Source organism: Bidens hawaiensis, unplaced genomic scaffold (genome assembly GCF_021521415.1).
Source record: "Bidens hawaiensis isolate Kalapana, Puna unplaced genomic scaffold, B.hawaiensis_p1.1 tig00050439_1, whole genome shotgun sequence".
Taxonomy (NCBI): Eukaryota; Viridiplantae; Streptophyta; class Magnoliopsida; order Asterales; family Asteraceae; genus Bidens; species Bidens hawaiensis.
The window spans coordinates 54,185-67,851 of record NW_027499017.1 but is presented as its reverse complement, the minus strand read 5'-3'; the positions used below and the strand labels follow the sequence as shown (position 1 = coordinate 67,851).

General features: G+C 32.2%; 1 pseudogene; it reads left to right on the top strand.

Moving 5' to 3' along the window:
• The first annotated feature begins 13,111 nt into the window (after positions 1-13,111).
• Positions 13,112-13,207, top strand: LOC143598488 (U6 spliceosomal RNA; annotated as a pseudogene).
• Positions 13,208-13,667: the final 460 nt, after the last annotated feature.

Here is a 13,667-nt window from a genome sequence, read left to right as displayed (position 1 = left end):
TTTAGGCGGGAGTTTTCCCCCTCCCGCCTTTATGCGGGAATGTTCCCGACTTTGCTCATTCCTTCTTCAGGTGACTACTGAATTATTACGAGTTTGAGCCTTATGCGTGTAGCCATGCTGCGCGGGTGGCCAGTCCCTAATGGCGGGTACCCGCGCCTGCGGGAACAGGCGGGTTACTTGGAAACCATAGGGAGGCATTTCCTGCGAGACCAGCTTGCGTACCGCATGTGAGGTCGTCACAACTCTGAGCGTGGTGGGTCTTGCGGGTTTGGTAGGTCGCGGCGCAGACGTCCCTATGGTGAAGTCTGCGAGTTCAACTGCGCAGACGTCCGTTTAAGGAGTCTTGCGTGTTCAACTGCGCAGACGTCTCCTTTTAAGGGAGTCTTGCGGGTCCTAACCACCTCTGCTGGGACCTACCTCTTCAGAGGTAATGAAAATATAACTTTACATAAACATGATTATGACACGATAAAGATATCCATATAAATACGAGAGGATAAAGATAAACTCAATAGGATAATGATTTTAAATGAATATAATTTTTGAATTAATATTTTTTAGTTTTGATTTACACAATATTTTACGCGCATTATTATGGGCAATGGCTTATGCAAGTGACATTTAACTATTTAACTATAGTGAGCTTTTAGTTATCCATGGGATTCAAAAAACCGACTGGAATAAACTTTAGTCTACTTGAATAAACGGAATTAAAATATAAAGAGAAAGGAAAATGTTAAAATATAAAGAAAAACAAAAATGATAAGTTTGAATAGTATTTGTGGTCAATAAAAAACAACTCCCGTCTTTTCTTAAAAAAGATACAGTGTCGATAAAAAAAGACACAATGATTAAAATGAATAAAGCACAAGGATAAATAAAAAGACAAATTGTTAAAAAAAAATTCAATAATGAAAAAAGAGTTAAGTGCTAGTTTAGTACCCGTGGTTTGGTCAATTAGGCAACTTTAGTACCTGTTCTTTATTTTGTGCAAATGACTACCTCAGTTTTAAAAAACTTGCAATTTTAGTACTTTTTTTAACACCGTTTATTTTGTTCAGGGCATTTTGGTAATTTCACTATATTATTTTTTCTTTTTTTCCTTTTCTTTTTCTCTCCCCGTCTTCTACATACCTATCTTCCTTGTTATATCTTTTGAAATTTTTTTCCCTAAATCCCAAAATCCAAACCCTAAACATCTGAAGTGTTTTTTGAATTCTCATAACATGTTATTGGAGGTAAGGTTAGAGTTGGTGGCGGCAGGTCTGGTGGGTGGTGCCTAGGGTTAGTGGCGGCGGTCCAGCGGTGGCTGTTAGGTTGTTGCGGTGGGTCGTCGGTGGTCGTTCGGTTGTTGCGACGGTCCAGCGGTGCCTGCTGACTTGTTGCGACGGTCCGGCGGTGCCTGCTGACTTGTTGCGGCGGTCCGGCGGTGGCTGCTGGGTTGTTGTGGCGGTCCGGTGGTAGTTGTTTTGTTGTTGGCGCGGTCCGGCAGTGGTTGCTAGGTTGTTGTAGTTGTTTCGTGTTGATTTTATAGGTTCTACAAGAGGAAGATGGGGATGTGGTGGTATTGAGGGCGCATGTGTTGGTGGCTGATTTGGTTACGGTTGTCGGAGGTTTTGGTGGTTAATGGTGGTAGTGGATGAATTGCAAGAGAAAGAGGGGGTGAGTGTTATGGTGGTAGGATTTCAGGCTGTTGTGGTTGTGGATTTAAAGCGGTTGTAGTTGTGGATTTAAACATAGATATGTTGGTATCTTGCCGGAAATGGTGAGGATACATACAAATATGGTGGTGGTGGTTGTGGGGAATAGGTAGAAAGGGGGAGATGTGGTAGAAGACAGATAGAGAAAAACAAAATTACCCAAATGCCCCTGACTTAATGAAGGAATATAAACGGAGTTAAAAAAAGTACTAAAATTGCAAGTTTTTTAAAACTGAGGTAGCCATTTGCACAAAATAAAGAATATGTACTAAAGTTGCGTAGTTGGTCAAACCACAGGTACTAAAATGACACTTAACTCATGAAAAAAAAACATAATGATAAATAAAAAGACACGATAATATCTTTTCCTCAATATTGTGTATTTTTAAATTTTTTTTTTGCACAAGGCGACGGGAGAAACATTTTAGTTAGTTTTTTTTTTTATATATTTTGAGTTATGATTTTTTTTTTCATTTTTATAGGGTTTATCAGGCCAATCAACCAAACATTCATCATACAACTTAACTTATGATCACGTAGTTCACGAGACAATTCTACCATGTACAAATGGATTTTATTCACTAAGCAAAAATTAGAAATGAATTCTATAGAATTTATCACATTAGCATATATGAATTAGGTTTCTCAAAAGTATTTTATTATATTTTTCTAATATATAAGAAATTCACAACAAAACAATCATTGCAGATAAGTACAAACAATTCAGCAGACTATGCAACAAAAAGTATTAAGTTGGTTAAGTCACGATACTAATACAAACCGAGTAAGACCAATTGGGTTAGATTCGTAACTCGGATCATGAACTTTTAGAAGTGAAACCAATCCATTTGACTTTCCCATTAATGAGTTATGATGTTAGGAATTCAGACCATACTACAACTTCTTGAATCGAATTTGACATGCTAAAAAATGAAAGATATATTTAAAAGATAAAGCTAAAATGAAAGATATATTGATGCTATAAGTTGCGTGGCTGAAACTTAAAAATGTGAATCTTGTCTCGCATCGGTTGAAAGATAAACTTTAGGTTTGAGATTCTATTAAACAATCTCTCAGTTCATGTTTCAAAATATTAATTAAGTAAAATCAGACTCTTCAACATCACACTGCATATACAGAAAGCGTATGTACCATATTGGATATACTCAAAAACGTTCACGCATATGGGATCACACATATAGTTGGAAGACTTTCGTTTTTTTTATTGTCTTGTATGCTCTTAGGTACAGTTTGGGTGCTCGATCCTTCCCAACAATACGAATACTGCATCTTGATGTATCATTGGAAACAAATTCATGAGCTGAGGGATATTATTTTAGAGAAGGCATACTAAACACGACGTCTTAAAAAAAACTTTAACCTTTAGTTTAATTAATCTTAGCAATGGTTGATCATGTTGAAAAGGGTTAGATGTATTCTTCTTTGTCAAATATGTGTTTCATATTTGTTTTATAAACATTTTGTACTATCATCATTACGTTCTGGACATGTTAAATGAGGATGAGAAGTGTAATTCATAATCAGATGTACTTCGATGTAAACACGAGCATTTCTATTAGTTTTTCTATTTCCATTTGTCATAAAGATATTAAAAATTATTATACTTTTTCTCCCTATTTCAATTAAATAATTTATTTTAATATTTTATCATTAGTGTTTCTCCTTTCCATTTATAACCACATTCAAAAACACATTTAAAAAAAATTACAGATGGTAAACAGTGTTTTTGAGCGCTACATACTAGGTGCGTTGATTGAGGATGAGAAGTTTGATAGAAACATTGAGAACATTCTCAGTAGTGTCTCTATATCCATTTATATAATTACACTAAAATTTACCATTTTTTTCTTTTCAATTAATAATATTTTTTATACTTTTATCATTACCATTAAAAAATTTCTTCTTCACTTACAACCACTTTCAAAAACACATTTAAAATTACAGAGGGTAAATATTGTTTCTTCAAATTCACTAATGAACAATAACATCTTATCTCTATTTCACTCACAACCACTTACAACTATTCCATACAATATATAGTAAACACACACACACATATATATATATAATATAAACGAATATATAAAAATCCTACGTGTCGCGATGTGGTCGCTCACCCTTTTTTTGGAGTCACCAGATTTGCTTGATTTTTAAATAAAGACTTCTCATGCATTTGACCAGAATTCATGGGTATGGGTCTTACCAAACCCAAATATCCTTAAACAGGTTATAACATCTCATTAAATTAAAACTTATTCTCACCAACTTATTGATGTAAAAATCTTATAAAATAGGATATAATAAAAATTAACATCTTATTTATTTTAAAAGAGATATATATTATTTAAATTAAAAAAACCAATTTGATAGTAAAACAAATAAACGGGTCTTTGGTCTAATCAAACCATAAGTATATTATTAACTTTCATAAATATTATTTATAATTAGAAAACCAATTTTATAGTAAAAAAAACGGGTCTTGGGTCTCATTAAAACCATATAGCTTTTAAAAAGGGTTATAGCATCTCATTTATTTGTGAAATAATTTATTATCAAACCATAAGTACACTATTAACTTTTATACAATAAAAAAATATAGATTCAAAAAATAAATAAATATTAGAACAAACAATATAAAACAACCCCCGTAATACGGGGGATAAAAACTAGTAATATATATAAACGAAAACATAAAAATCATACGTGTCGCGATGTGGTCGCTCCCCCCTTTTTTTGGAGTCACCAGATTTGCTTGATTTTTAAATGAAGGCTTCTCATGCATTTGACCCGAATTCACGGGTATGGGTCTTACCAAACCAGATATTCCTTAAACGGGTTATAACATCTCATTAAAATAAAAATTATTCTCACCAAATTATTAGTGTGAAAATCCTATAAAATAGAATATACTAAAAATTATTATATGATTTTAAAAAAACATATTATTTATTATTAATAAACAATTTTATAGTAAAATAAATAAGCGGGTCTTGGGTCTCACCAAACTCAGATAACTTTTAAACCGGGTTATAACATCTTAGTTATTTGTGAAACTTTTTTATCATCAAACTCTAAGTATGTTATAAATTTCCTTATGATAAATATAGTTAAACTCCAAAAAAATATATAAATATTAAAAACGAATAATATAAAACAGCCCCCGTAATACGGGGGATAAAAACTAGTATATATGTGTGTGTGTGTGGAGTACCTGTTGTGAATGCTCTATATGATGAGTGATATCCTTGAAAGTCTCTAATCATGCAAACAAAGGAAACTTGTAAGCTTATCGTGGATAAATCCGACAATATTAGTTCGATATAATAGGTTGAATGCTATAGACGGTATCATAGCCTTTTTTGTTTTTCTTTATGATAGTGGGATGTTAAATCCAAGATTATCGGAAGTGATGAGTATAAATTAAGAAATTACAAGAAGTTCAAATTGACGAGAGAAGATGATTAACTAGTTAAAATAACTAGTTGCCGTTGATACGGTTTGTGGACGAGAAGTTCCAATCGACTTAAAACCTAACTATTTTGATCTAACCAAACTTTTTATCTATATATATAGTACAGAAAAACTAGAAAACATTAGATGGTGCATGCCCCGAACCCAAGTAACTCACTTTAACTGCATCATGTCTTTATCTAATATGGTGAATGGAACTCACTCGAAACATATATGAAACAGTTAGTATGTATTTCACTGTATGTGACGATAACGAAGATGATTAGAGATACAAGATATTAAAGTACGTATAGGTCCAATTTTTTTTTTGAAATACCTCTCAATATTTCTTCTAGATCTATCATTGGAAATCGAGGTTGATAAGAATATAACATCATTGTGTCAACCTCGTTTTATTTTGTTAATATAAGTAAGACCACAATTTTAAACATAGCTACACACAAAAACAATTATTTTTTTTATTCATTTGTAACAGTTGGCAACAAACTTTATATACAAGGAAATCATTTATTCATTTAATAATATGTATGAATCATAAAAATAAATAATAAATATATATAATTATGTAAATCGTATAAATTTCGAAAGTACAAAAAATGAATTTACTATTTAACTTATTTAAACAAATTTTCTTGCATCGAGGTCACCTCTGAATCAATGTCTACTTCTAGACCCTAAGACTGAGGGGGTGTGGGGCTTCAATGGGGGCGCTAGAGCCTCTCCGCTCGCGCCCCCAGACGCTAACACCACACCATCAGGGGCGCGAACAGGGCGCTAGCGGGAAAAAAAAGAGAGGGTGAGCTAGTTAGCGGGAGAAGAGAGAGAGGAGCACACCTTTTGAGGTATTTTGGACCGTTGGGAGTCGAAAAAAACAAAAAAAAATATATATTTTCTATATAATTATACTCCATTTCACCCATTTTTATACCAAAACTTCAAACCTTCACCCAAAATCAATCTTCTCAACTTTTTTTAAAAAAAATGGCTGGAAATTGGTACCCAAACCTTGATTCAGATTATCTTGACGACGATTTATGGTCGTCACCGCACCAACGATGTTTTATTCGGAGCCGCTAGAATCATCCGGCTTTCAACCATCCAACACACAACCGTCTCCTAACTTTGTTGTTCCGGAGACACAAGAATCACAAGGTGAAGCTACGGGACCAAAAAGACGCGTCCACCGGAAAAAACCAGTTGCAACGGACGGGTCGGGACCGGCTTCGACTCCGAGGACGAAACGGAAAGCCACTCAGTGGTCATCAGATGAGAAGGAAGCCTTATGTCGGGCTTGGATAGTCATTTCTGAGGATCGGCGTTGCGGTAATTGTTTTAACGTTTTTAAAAAAGATTTTTAATAAAAAGGTTAAATAAAAAAGTTAAATGGAAATCTAATTTATTTATTCATTTTGCAGCTGACTACCAAAAGAGAAAGATTTTTTGGACAAAGGTTAGGGAGACGTTCTACATGCTCGTTGGGAGTACAGAGCGGAACGCCGATATGATTTCGGGTCGGTGGTCCGAAATCAGAAAATTTGTCGGCTTGTTTACTAATCTTTTCAACAGGAACAGCGGTCGTATGAGACAAAGTGGCAGTGATGATTTGGCGGTTTACAATTTCACGGTCGAATAGTGGAAGCAGGAGTGTTTGCGGAGGCATGGGATGGTGAAGACGTGGGACGATTTAAAGTTGTGGGACAGGTTGAAAAGGTGTTCCAAGTGGGTTGAGCTGGTGGCGCCGGACTTTGATGCGGAAGTAGGGCCGAAACGGACTAAAACTAGTTCGTCTGGAGCATATAGCACTTCAACCGGGTCGGATTGCCGCGTTGGATTCGACCTAACATTGCGGAGGAGGAAACGTCTTCACCACCGAGGAGGCGGCCATTGGGAAGGGACGCCAAGGGGAAAAAACCGGCTGAAGGGGAAGCCGTAAACATCGCCAATCTTGTTGAATCCCTCAATAAATCCAACAAAACCATGGAGGTGGTCTCTTATGACAAAAAGGAAAAAACTCGAATGAGAGATTTGGACTTTCTTACTAGAGACTTCAGTAACCTAAATCCGGTCGATCAAATGCTAATGGAAAAGCAAAAGGAACGTATCCGAAAGAGGTTGATCGAAGAAGACCAAGCCGAAGAATAAGAAGAATGTTTCTTTTTAGTACTTTAATTTTTATTTTATTTTTAGATATTAATGTGTTTTTTATTAATGTGTGTTTTTTTAATAATTTTTGAGTTTTTTTAATAATATGTTGTTTGAATATATTTATAAAAAAAAAAAACTTTCGCTGGAGACCCTGTTGGAGCCCCTCCACACCAGGGGCTCCAACGGGGGCTCCAACACCCCCCTTATCCAGTTTCTCTCTCTGTCACACGTCATAATATTATTGGTTGGAGCTCCCACTAAAGCCCCCAGTAAAACCCCCACACCCCTTAGTCTAATTAAAGATTCTTGAATATGTAAGTTGTTGGTCAACTCAAACAACGTAACCGGAGAATCTTCACACATGAAAAGTCTTTGCTAAAACTAAAAGAAAGTTAACTTAAATGACTTTTTCAATTCAACATTAATGCTTGTACCAAAAGTTACATTTAATTAATGATAAAAAAATAAACAAAAATAAAACCATTATAAAAGCATTCTCACCAACCTTCAATTTTATGTGGAGAGTTTTTATATTTGAGAGTGATTTAAGATGGTTGAGTAAAAAAAAATTATATTTTAAAAAATGCAGTAATTTTTTTGTATATTTGAAAAGCTATTGTTCATTATATATAATTTTTTAATGTATTTTAAAAGTGGTTGTGGGTAAGGGAAAAATAAAAAATAACAATAAAAGTATAAAAGATATTATTTAATTGAAATTGAAAGGGAAAATGAAGTGAATTTTATTGTAATTTTTGGTTTAGAGATAAAATGTGATATGAGAATGCTCTAACTTTTAATTTAATATTTAATTCCTACGTAATGGGTGGTTAGGTGATTAAGGTGTAAAATATAAGATTAAGAGTTTAAAATATGTAAATATTTAGTTGTTAAAGAAATATACTTAATTATAATTTATAATATCTAAAGTTTAAATGGTTAGTTATTAAGATTGTAATTGGTTGGGTTCAAATGGAATTCAATTGAATTCAAGTTAACTGCACTAGAATCGTCTCGTCAAATTGTAAGATATTAAATTTAGGTATTCGTTTTTTGATTTCTAACCTATAGATTTTAGAATTTTTGTTTAGTCATTTTTTGTTTTTATTTATCACTGTGTTTTTGTTTATTTTCGCCTTTATGTTTTTCTTTTCGTAATACCGTATCTTTTTTTTCCCTCAACATTGCGTTATACTATACTATTCAACATTGTGTTATATTATACAATACATTGTGTCTTTAACTTTATAGATTTAGAAGACGGTATACGATAACTTATCCCGTAATGTCTTACCACCGTCAAAGAAAATATCTTTTGAAATTTATGTGTTTTATTGTATCTTTCTACGTCTATTGAGTTTACCCAAGTCAAGTCAACTCAAAAATAAATCAACATCGGACGTTAATATAGCCTGGTATTAACAAATAAGTTTGAATATAATGGATGGGTCAGTATCATATGTTTTTTTTAAAAATTAAAAAGCTAACAATGGAATTCAAGTTTTAAAGAAAATACGCTACAATTTCAAATTGTAATACCGGTTGAAACTTTCTTGAACCTTGTCTCAGTAATTGTTATGCACAGGATCTGTTTTGTAGACAATAATTATTTCATGCTATAAAATGTGGCTCGAGGAAGGAGAGAAATAACTTAATGACTTTATGCCGCCAAATCTAAATATAACATGTATGTAATTTTGGTTTGATATAGTTTTTAGTTTATAATTATACATACACACCGACAATATAGAAGTCTCAAGCTCGAAAGCAGCTTTTATATAAAATGACCTCAATCTTACTATGTGTTTTGGGCCTTTAAAAAGATTGAGACAATATGTTTTTATTATTATTTTTTTTATTTTTTGAACAATGAATTTATTTTAATCATTGTCGTTTGTGGAATATAAACCCAAGACACTAAAATAAACGACAATGATTAAAATAACTAAAATAAACGACAATGATTAAAATAAATTCGTTTAGGTGTTTAAAGATTTTGCTTTGCCAAATACTAAAAATCCACCAATCCCATTTGTGAGACAACATGTGATAAAGACTTGCTTAATTATTAAACTTGATATTTAACCATGTCCCCTCAATATTTATGTTATTAACATATATATGCATAATAAAAATAAATAATAATGACAAAACCGTTGGAAGAAGACACAATTATTTCCTATATCGTTGGCGTAGTGTTTGCTATAAAGTATAAACCATAGACTTTTTTGAAGAGTATATATGTTATTTTCCATTATGCTAAAAACCTTATGGTTGATTGATGTATATGGTCTCTTTAACCAAGTCATCAGCAAGACAAAATATCATCATATCTAGGGACACAGCTAAGGGGCCATGGGTCCATTCTATCATCTCGTTTATTTTGATCAGTAGCGTAAATTTATACGATTTTGTTTAAAAACTTTTATACGTAGTGTAATTTACTTGTTTTCGTTTGAAAATTTTGAACCCACTTTCCCTTACATAGTTGCTTTTACCTATTATCATTTATCAATAGGATATTGGTAGGAAAAAATTCTCAAAATAACCCATTTATTGAAGAAGATTCCAAACATGTCTCTCCTAATTTAAGTTTCCAGATTTGTCCCAAGCTATCTCGTTGACGACGACCTGTTAGATTATCGAGACGCCAAGTTAATTATCCAACGGTAACGCGTCTTGACCAACATGTTTTAACATGTAGGCCACGACGCGTTAGTAGTCAAAACATGTAGGCCACGACATGTTAGCAGTACAACAAGTAGGTCACGACACGTTAGTAGTTAAAACGAGTAGGCCACGACGCGTTAGCGTTGGATAACTATCTAGTCGTCTCGTAACAGATAGTGGATGACGAGATAGCTTGGGGACAAACATGAAAACTTGAATTAAGACCGACATATTTAAAATGTTCTTCCATAAATTGATCATTTTAGGAATTTAGTTTACCAATAAGGTTCGTATAGTAAAAAGATCATAGTTCTAAGATACTTCTAGTAATTTTAATTTGAAGAAAAGAATATGGAATCCAAGCTTAGCTAGTACCAAAAACTAAAAAAAATGTTTAAAGTACTTGTCGAACAAATATTATTTAGTAGATATGTCAATGATACGAAAAATATTATAAACTCAATGTGTGACATTAAAAAACATTATTTGGGTTTGGAGGGCCGAAACAACAGGAGTATAACTATTTAGAAAAATAGTTGATCACATGGGAAATTCTATATATGCTTCCTAACTTTGTCCCATTATAACATTTGATAATGATATATAATTTTAGCTTCTCATGTTGTAAGATTTATAAAATCCTTCAGTATTATTTTAATCAAACTTCATAGTTACTATTATAGAAAAGTCATTTGTTTTAACTATATTTTTAAGAAAAATAATGCAATTAAACATTTGTGTAAGTGTGGGTCGTTCTCATTCAATTATGGGTCAACATCTAATTATTGAGTTCGGTTATTATATTTTCAATACTGGTCGTTATGATTATGAAAGATTCAAGAACTCAGTTCCGTTAACGACCAGTTAACCATTGGCTCTCCTCTTAGGTTAATTCAAAAAAAATTCATTTAAAAGTTCAATCCTAATAAAAGAAATATAAACAAGCTATATTATATTGAAGACAATGACATATAATTTGTATAAATTTGTAAAAAAAAAACTTTCCTATCATTTATGAAAAAGGTATACGGGTTAGATGTTAATGATGGTTTGATTCAACTATATTCTTTTCAAATAAACATGTAATCACAAACGAACCACAAGGTCAGTTACAAAATAACCATAACTGAACTATCGATTTCTCAATTGATTCGGTTAATTCGATTTAAATGTTATGTTGTGGTTAAATTTCCTATTCAACTTTAACCTTTTGTGATCATGTGGATAACTTTAAAATGATTGTGTGTATTACTGTATTGAAAAAGTTAAATAATTGAAAGCGTCCTTTTCTTTTGTCCATCACAAATATGGACAAGTTGTACTCATTTATTTGCTTGAATCTTGTAACGTTATGTGAACCCATTCATAACAAGCCCATAATAACATTGAAACTTTTTAGTGGCCATATAGCTCTGTCAATTTGTTTTGAAGGACACGGAATCTTTGACAATAACTTAGCCGCTTTCAAAGCCTTGGAAGCATTATATGAACCACTACATGGCTTATGTTATAGAGATCAATGAATCATAATTCAACAAAAGTATTATAACCGTTGTATAGTTTATGCTAGATATATTCAAGATGATAACACCAACAATAATTACAATCTAACCTAACCTTTAAGAATTACAGCATGGTTTACGTTAGAGAGAATCAAGACAAATAAAATAACTACATATATCAACTCAACCCAAAACTGTAAGAATTATTATATGGTTTATGACTTATGTTGAATAGAAACAAAATAAGCATTCAAATAAATATCGACTTAACCCAAAAGTATAAGTATAATTCAGCTTATTATAGAGAGCTAGATCAAGAAAATTCAATAAAAAACATTAAGAAAGCGTTTTCAGTGAAAATCCATTTATTACAGGATTAATGGTAGGGTGTGAGAAGAGTAGAAAGATGACAAAATTTTCCTCGGCTCCTAAAGCCTCTTTTATGACGTCTAATAAACATTAGGACTTGACTTACAAAACAATAAAGCCTTAACTTAAAAGGTTATTTTTACATATAATGAACCTAAAATCGAAGTATAACATGGAGAAAATAATGGTATCGCATTAATAAAATTTGAGTTTGAGATGTATCTTTCATTTCATGGAACATAACCAAACTATTGTAAAAAAAAAGGACTCATATATAATTATAAATTATTACAATAACTACGAAACTATAAAAATAAAATGAAATATAAGATTAAAAATGAGGATAACCGGGCATATATTTTTCTAAATATTAAATAAACAAACTATGTATTCTTTTTTTTAATCAAAAATAACTAAATATAATACTAATAATCTTTAAATGATGTAGGCTCTTGTATTGAAAAGTGATTTGCGAAGATAACATGCTAGCCTGCTAGGTAACCAGTCTAAAATAAAAATGATATAAAAATATATGTAACGATAACGTGTTATGTAATTTATTCAAAAACCAAATTGTTATAAGAAAAGTTCGAGTAAGAAATATATCTTTCATTTGATTGAAAACAACATACACCCAACAACAACAAAACTCATACTTTATTTTAGTATAATAATAATTAATAATACATTAACTATCAAATGATATAGAAAATATAAATTATGAAATAAAAAAATTACAACCAAAAGAAAAGTTTTATGCTATGAAAATGAAGTGTTAGATATATTATTGTAGTGGTGTGGGGGCCTAGCCTTGTATTGAAAAGGGTTGAGTGTGACCAAGGTGGAGACATGCCACGATGTGGACTAACCAGTGTGGTTGTTTTGTTTACGAGGAAAAGGTTTGGGATACTGACGGGGCGTCGACAAGACACCAACGACCTGACAAATAGCTGACTCGAATTGTACGTGTACACCAATAAAACCTTCTCCTTGCTTTTCACACGATTTTAACCACCACCAACCAACACGTTATTTCCTCTTTAATATATCTTTTATATTTTCCTTAATAGTTTGTCACTTTTATTTGATTGATGCTTGCTTTAATGAGAGAGATCATTTTAAATATTTATTTATTTATTTTTAGATGGTAAAAAAATAGGGTACAAATTATAGATTCTTTTTAACTGCCATTACACTCGATTTTCGTACTTCTAAGTATATAAGACTATACCTGTCTCTTTGAAGACATCCGATGAAATTGGAATGATACAAAGAAGATATTATGGCCCCTACGCAAGGATAAGACTATACCCTTTTTACTAAAGTTGTTCAAATAGTTTGTAGCTTTTAAAGTCACTTGAAACTTGCTTGATAAAAGCTAAAAACACAAATAAAAACTTGCTCGAAATTGGGTCATTATAGATTGAGCCAACTCAACTTGGATCATTTACAAAATTGATCTTTGCTATGAGTGTTTACAAACAAAGCAGACTCGGTTTAGCTTGATTTTTGTGTTGGCAAGACATGTTGGGTATCTAACCATGGGCAACGGGTAAAATAATCATGTTATGTCCTTATCAAATATGGAATACATCAAGATATATCATTGTTAAAGCGTGACAGAAAATAAATGGTGACTGAGGTCTGGGACTATCAAAATGAGATCAATGAATCTCATATGGTTTTTAACTTATCATGAAAGCATTAATTTTGCAAATATTGATTTTATTAAGTATGTTGGTGTACAAAATGCGTTACATAACTCGTTAAAGAAACTTGAATAAATCTT